The sequence below is a fragment of the Panthera uncia genome, chromosome D4 (assembly GCF_023721935.1).
Source record: "Panthera uncia isolate 11264 chromosome D4, Puncia_PCG_1.0, whole genome shotgun sequence".
In the NCBI taxonomy this organism is placed as follows: Eukaryota; Metazoa; Chordata; class Mammalia; order Carnivora; family Felidae; genus Panthera; species Panthera uncia.
In genome coordinates, this window is record NC_064807.1 from 47,342,986 (window position 1) to 47,349,801 (window position 6,816).

General features: G+C 35.0%; 1 long non-coding RNA gene across 1 annotated transcript in view; it reads left to right on the forward strand.

Moving 5' to 3' along the window:
- The window catches only part of LOC125916285 (uncharacterized), a 46,338-nt gene extending 44,647 nt beyond the window's left edge, over positions 1-1,691 (forward strand). Inside the window, exon 3 of the long non-coding RNA XR_007455866.1 lies at positions 1,516-1,691. This is a non-coding gene — a long non-coding RNA (uncharacterized LOC125916285). The remainder of the gene's footprint in view (positions 1-1,515) is intronic.
- Positions 1,692-6,816: the final 5,125 nt, after the last annotated feature.

Here is a 6,816-nt window from a genome sequence, read left to right on the forward strand (position 1 = left end):
AGATAAAAAAAATATTGATACCATCCTTCTTTCATTATTCAATAAAAGATCTTATTGGATGCCTTGTTAGTATTCTATTCCTTTTTGTAATAAGTGCTTTTAAACAGAAAAGTTTCATGTATGTCTTTCTTTTTAAAGACACACACACACACACAAATAATAACAAAAGTGACCACTTGTTTCATTAACGTTATAAGTGAGGCAAAATCATTTCATGATCTTATTGGAGGAAAAAGCTTGTCTACTTTCAGTCTCCCTGTTAGCTTTCTTAGTCTTTTCTCTTGCTGCCCTGTTACTTGCCCGCATTCTTCACAGTGACCAATGATAGCTACAGCAATGTCTTTTCCAGTCTCCTAAAAATAGAACTATGCACTCCAGCAGATGACCAGAAAGAGAGTTTCTATTCTTATTGCTTCCTGTCAGAGAATTCACTCAAAATACGGTTTCCAGTTGAAATAAAATATCCCTAAGCCGATCATTTACGACAGGACCAGAATGGGCAATGGTGGTAGAAAGGAGCATGGGATACAGAAAAGGAAAAAAAATGCTGTTCGATAGGTATGATCATCTAAGGCACTGATGGATTGACATAATAAATTAAGTAAAATGCAATTGTTCAAAGAGTAATTCGTTTTTGTGAAAATTGCCTTTTGGCACACCCACTATAATTCCAGACTTTTGTCTAAAGTAAGGTTATATGTATTTTACTATATTAAATGAAATGAAACATTTATAAATGAGTGATTAAGCAGCATAATTTGCCACTCCTGTTCCCACACTTCTGGAAAAAAAAAAAAAGGACTGAAATGCAATTAATACTAAAGGTGAATTGTACCATGGGATGACTGGTAATTATTGCACTTGGCATAATTCTCTTTATTAACACGTCGCTTATATCATTGTACCCTCTCAGTTCTTTCTCAGCATTTTACTTTATTTTATTAATATCTCACTTTTCTACATTTACAGTTATTTCCCCATCATTTTAAATTCACTCCAAGTTACTAGCATTGCCATGTTAAATACAAAGGATAGGGGACATTAACAATGACTGAAATAATCTTGCAATTGGCAAAGAAGCTTGGCTTTTATTACATTAATATAGCGCTAATTGAAAATTGAAATTCTATCCTTTCAGCAACCTTAGTCAAAATCATTAAAATAATCCCAAACTAGAACTCAATCAAAACATTTCTTTGAATAGTACCTGACTATATTCTGGTATGAAAATAGGATAAAAAAAAAAAGTCAGAATGTGGTTTTACAGATTGACTGCCTCATGACAGAGCCTATTGTAATCTGATTGTTGAGTAAATTGAACAAAAGTTGGATGAAACTAGCAGATACCATTTTATGTAGGTGTGAATCTCATACATTTTATAGCTTAAGAATTTGGGCTGTTTTGAATTTTCAAAAGTGCTTTTTTTAAACAGTCCTACCTATTGGCTAATAACCCAGGACTGCATCCTTAGATGTAATCTAATCAAAAGACTTTTTTGGATCTCTTCCAAATAGAGAATGGCCATGGGTGATGTTCCTGTCTTCACTAAGCACCTAATGAACTCTCTAGGTCCTTGAGTCTACTCCTGGATTAACGCGAGATCCAGAAACTGTGGACCCAGCAACAGTAAGTGTCGAGGCCTGAGCCTCTTTCTATCATACTGCTACACAGCCAACCCATTACAAATGTACTAACCACACGTGGGGTGTTAATTGGAGCTTGGCACCCCCGGGGAACATGACAAATTAATTCTCCACCCGTTAGAAATAAACAAAACCCCAAAGAGTGTTTATTAACTACTGTGGATTTGGGATTCTTTAACCCTTTTTGTAGTACTCCATTCATTTACCATAGGTTTAAATGAAATAGAATTGTATTTTAAAAATCTCTGTTCTGGTGACACAGAATGCATCAAAGTACAATGGTGCTTAACATGTGAATTGTTTCATATGTTCTGTCACTTCTATGATACGATTACTCATTGATTGAAAAGTCACTTCACAGGTGTAATCTAATTGGAAAGTAACATTGCATAACGGTTAAGAGACCAGCTGAGGAGGCGAGAGGGCCTTGATTCAGATTTTCCAAGTCTGAAATCTGTCTCTCCTAATTATTCTTTATGTAACCTTGGGAAATTTGTCCTTATATGTAAAATGGGGATACGAAATACCTTAGGATTTGTTGTGAAGATTAAATGGCAATAGCATACATATTGCTGCATATAAAATCTCTGCATACGGATCATAGCAATTCACATGTTCATGTCAAGGATTGTATTCAGAAAAAGTCATCACATTCTCTGTTCTTGAGCAAAAATATTGCATTAGGGGATCACGTAGTTTTAAATTTCCTTTCAATGTTTGGTAAGACTATAACTTCCTCTGGTCATGTAACACAGTTATCAAGGTAACCTTTATCAATATGCCAGAATATGTTAGTTCTCTGTACAAGACTCTTTCCTATAGCTTTTTATCTTAACCTACATAAAAGTCACAGTCTTTTAATGACCTGTGACATCTTCTATTCTCTACTACTCTCTCCACTACTCGCTGTGCTCTTGGCACAGCCACATGTTGACTGCTCATCCAATCTTTCAAGGGAAATAAGCTTACTTACTCGGGATCTTAAATATTTCATTCCTCAGGTTTCTGCATGATTCACTTCCATACTTCCTTAAGCTTTCTGCTTAAATGTCACTTTTTCATAGAGCTTTGCTGGCCCTCTTCTGTGAAAGGGAAAACCCTCCATCTTGGATCTTTCCATCCCTTTAACCCATTTTTATTAGCCTACACTAGAATAAGTCCATGAGAGCAGAAAAGTTTTTTCCCTGTGCTATCTTCAACAGTTCCTGGTACAGAGTAGGGCTATAACAGAATAAGGTTTGGCTGACAATTACAAAAGCCATAGTAACAACAGCTTAAACAAAAAAGAAATTTGTTTGGCTCTCACGTAAAAGTCCCTCATTTTTTAGGGGTTCGTGGCTGGTTCCTGCTGTCAGGGTTAGAGATTTCTTAATTTCAAAGCCTTAAGCTTCCAGATGGATCCTTTAGCTTCAAGTCCAGCTCTCTAGCCACCATGCTTGCATTCAAACCACAGAAAGTAGGAAACAGAAGTTTTACACCCCCTCCTTTTAAGAGCATTTTGTAAAATTTGTACACACCACTCCCAGTATGTATCATTGGGCCATTAATTAGTCGTAGAAACAAACTTAACTACAAGAGAGGTTGTAAAATAGAGTATTTTGAGCAACCAGATGTGCAAATAAACTTTCATAGTTCCGTTACAGGTGATGGGGAGAATAGATATTGATGGACAGCTAGCAGACTCTGGAACATTTCTGAATAAATGTTAGGGGAAAACTGTGTTAAAAGAAGACTAATTTTTACATTCAGTGTTGATTCTGTGAGTTGCAAAACTAGTTCGTTCAAAACCAAAATGTTATCAATTACATGCAGACATGATGGCGGTGACCCAGACATAGCTGTTTTCCATTCTTAATAAACTATTGCAAGGATGAATGCAAAATATTCACTGAAACATTTCACTTTGATTAGGAGTAAACACTGTATATAAAATCTAAGCACACAGGTTATTTTGCCGTAGACCCGGAGAATAATGTTCACTAACTCACTTAACCTCATTTCTCTTCTTCTTCTTGTTTAATTTTAATTTTTGTTTTTGTTTTTGTTTTGAGAGAGAGAGACAGAGAGACAGAGAGACAGGGGAGGGCCAGAGAGGGAGACAGAATCCGAAGCAGGCTCCAGGCTCTGACCTGTCTGCACAGAGCCCAACTCGGGGCTCGAACTCACTAACTGTGAGATTATGACCTGAGTGGAAGTTGAGTGCTTAACCGATTGAGCCACCCAGGTGCCCCCTGTCATTCTTTTTGATCCAATCCAATAACAAGTAGAGGTTGATTAGCTCAATCAGGCAACATGGAGTTTAATCCTCTTCTATTCTGTTTCATTACTTTTTATATGTTAAAGTTTGTATCGGTAAAGTCTACTTTTAAGCAACCAAGCAACAATAACAAAAAACTACTTAAAAATAATCTCACTTAAAAAAAAAAAAAAAAAAAAAAGAAGGGCTTCAATGAATTTCCCCTGTCAATTGCATTTTCTGCCTCTGAGCCTTCTCTGAGCTATATCCCTGATCTGTGAGACAAGGGATTCTGGCTGCCAGCTTCCTGAGCAGATCTAGGGGAAAATTAACACATCCACAACTGAGCTCAAGCATTGCTGACATCTGGTTTACTCATTTTCACAGCGCACTTGCACTGCACCCTATTGCCTTCTTCTTATGCACTGTTTCATCATGTGGCTCATTTCAAGAAAATGCATTTAACTTTTAGGTACTACTCTGTGGTATGAAGTGTGGCAAATAGGAAATAAAACAAGCTTGAAAGAGCATTTCCACATATATGCAGCTACAGTAATCACTGAATATCAAACCTCAGAACTTACGATCTGCTCTATTTGGTAAAAGCTTATGAGACCAGGGACAATGTTGATATCTAAAGAAACGTATCTCACTTTTGAAGAGAATGAAAACAAATTATCTCTTTACATGGATTGGAGTTTATTGCTATCCCCAAAGAGAATAAGCAATTGCTTTTACACATTTATTTGTTTAATGATGTTATTTAATAGCAGGAAAAAAGAACCAAAGTTCAAGGCTTTGGGCTTAATTTGGAATTGTACCTTTGAAAAGTATTCTGCGTATTTTGTATGTTGTAGTTATAATTCAGTTGCCTCATTTGTATGATTAATATAGAGAAACCCCTTTAATGCAAACCTCAATTTAATTTAGAATATATGATAAAGCAAGTAGTATTAAAATTGCTTTGATCCTATGGGTATAAGTTTTGCCAGGAAAATTTTTTATTATACAGATTGATATCATAACGTGTGCAGTAGGAGACCTAATGAACAAATTATGATCTATCAGTAATAGAAAATTGATGAAGAATATCTTCCAATAAATATTTTATTTGGAATTGTTCTATAAACTTAGTATTATTTAAACCATACTTGAAAAAGCCTGTCAATCCAAATTTGTATCAGTGTGGTTTGTTCTTCTAATCCATCATTAACAGTTCTTTCTTGAATCTTACATTTAAAAAGTGAAACATTCTCCAGTCCTATATTATTGATCTGCATCAGAATTTCAAGTCATATGATGCTGTCATGCTCTTTTGGAAAAGATGTACAGGGCACAGAAGGAGATTGTAATTATTACAGCATCATATTTATGAGGAAAGTTACAGTAAGAAATTGAGTATAATATAAAACCAAGAAATGATAATTTAGATACCCGTGAGGTATTCAACAACATTTATTAACTGTCACCTGTAAAAGTATAATAAATATGGTTTTGCAGTCCTAATCATTGGGTATTATGTAGGCATAAATATGTTGAGGGTGGGATATTAAACTCAGCCAGATTCCCTATGTGGTCATTTGGAAAGTCTTTAAAATGTTACTTAAATTTTATTACAAATCACACATTTTAGTTGTAAATTTATATAGTCATAAAGTTAATAAAACTCTGTATTTACTAGAGTAATGCTAGAGTATATCTTGCATTTTCATTAATAAATGTTAGAATATATAAATTACGTAAGTGAATAATAATTCTTCAAAAGAATTATTTCAAAAATGTTAAAAATATTTAAAAGTTAAGATTAATTCATAAAGTCAAGTTATCCAATAAATCAGGTTTCTTCTATATTATTTAACTGCTTGAGTCACACAATATGTATGTTTGTATCCATGAAAGGTATTGTCATGTTTTGCCTTCCCAAGAGACTGCCAGAAAAACCTCTTGATCAAAAAGTTAAAATGGGGCACCTGGGTGTCTCAGTGAGTTAAGCGTCTGACTTCAGCTCAGGTCATGATCTCGCGGTCTGTGAATTCCAGCCCTGCGTGGGGCTCTGTGCTGACAACTTAGAGCCTGGAGCCTCCTTCAGATTCTGTCTCTTTCTCTGCCCCCCCCCCCCCACTCATGCTCTATCTCTCTCTGTCTCTCAAAAAAAATAAATGGTGCACTGGGTGTTGTATGGAAACCAATTTGACAATAAATTTCATATATTGAAAAATAAAATAAAAATAAAAAAAGAAACTAAACTAAACTAAAATAAATAAATAAATGGTAAAAAAATATTTTTTAAAAAGTTAAATTTATCAGATTTAGTCCTTTAGGGAGAATCCGACTTGAAAGAGTCTTTATGGTGCCTTCGAGGGAGGAATCAGAGAAGAATATGGTTTTAGGACTTGGACTGAAGTAGTTTAGGTGCATCTTGCAAGGAAGGGCACTGGTAAAGGTTGGTCACAATTTTTGATCTAACAGCTTAGGACTGGTTGACACAGCAAATCAGGGATCTTGAAGTATGTGATGAGCAGGATTTTAGTTTTGAGAAGTACACTGTTATGTGGTTCATAGTCCAGTCTTCTAGTGGTAAATATTTCTTGGAGAAAGCAGCTTTGTTATTTTAGCTTGACCTCAGGATTGTTTAGCATAGGAAACAATGTCTTTACTGTTGTTATTTAGCACAGGGACAGGTAAGTTTTTTCAATTTAAGGGCTTTCTACTTGTATGAGAACAAACAAAATTTACTAATAAATGATATATATTGTTCTCACATTGATATGTTCTTAGTTTTCACCTTTATGTCTAAAGCATCCCATTGACACCAACTTTTCCCTTGCTGTGTCCTGTCTTTACTCGCCTTTATTTTTTATTTTTTATTTTTTGATTAAATGTTTTTTTAAATTTATTTTTGAGACAGAGAGAGACAGAGCATGAACAGGGGAGGG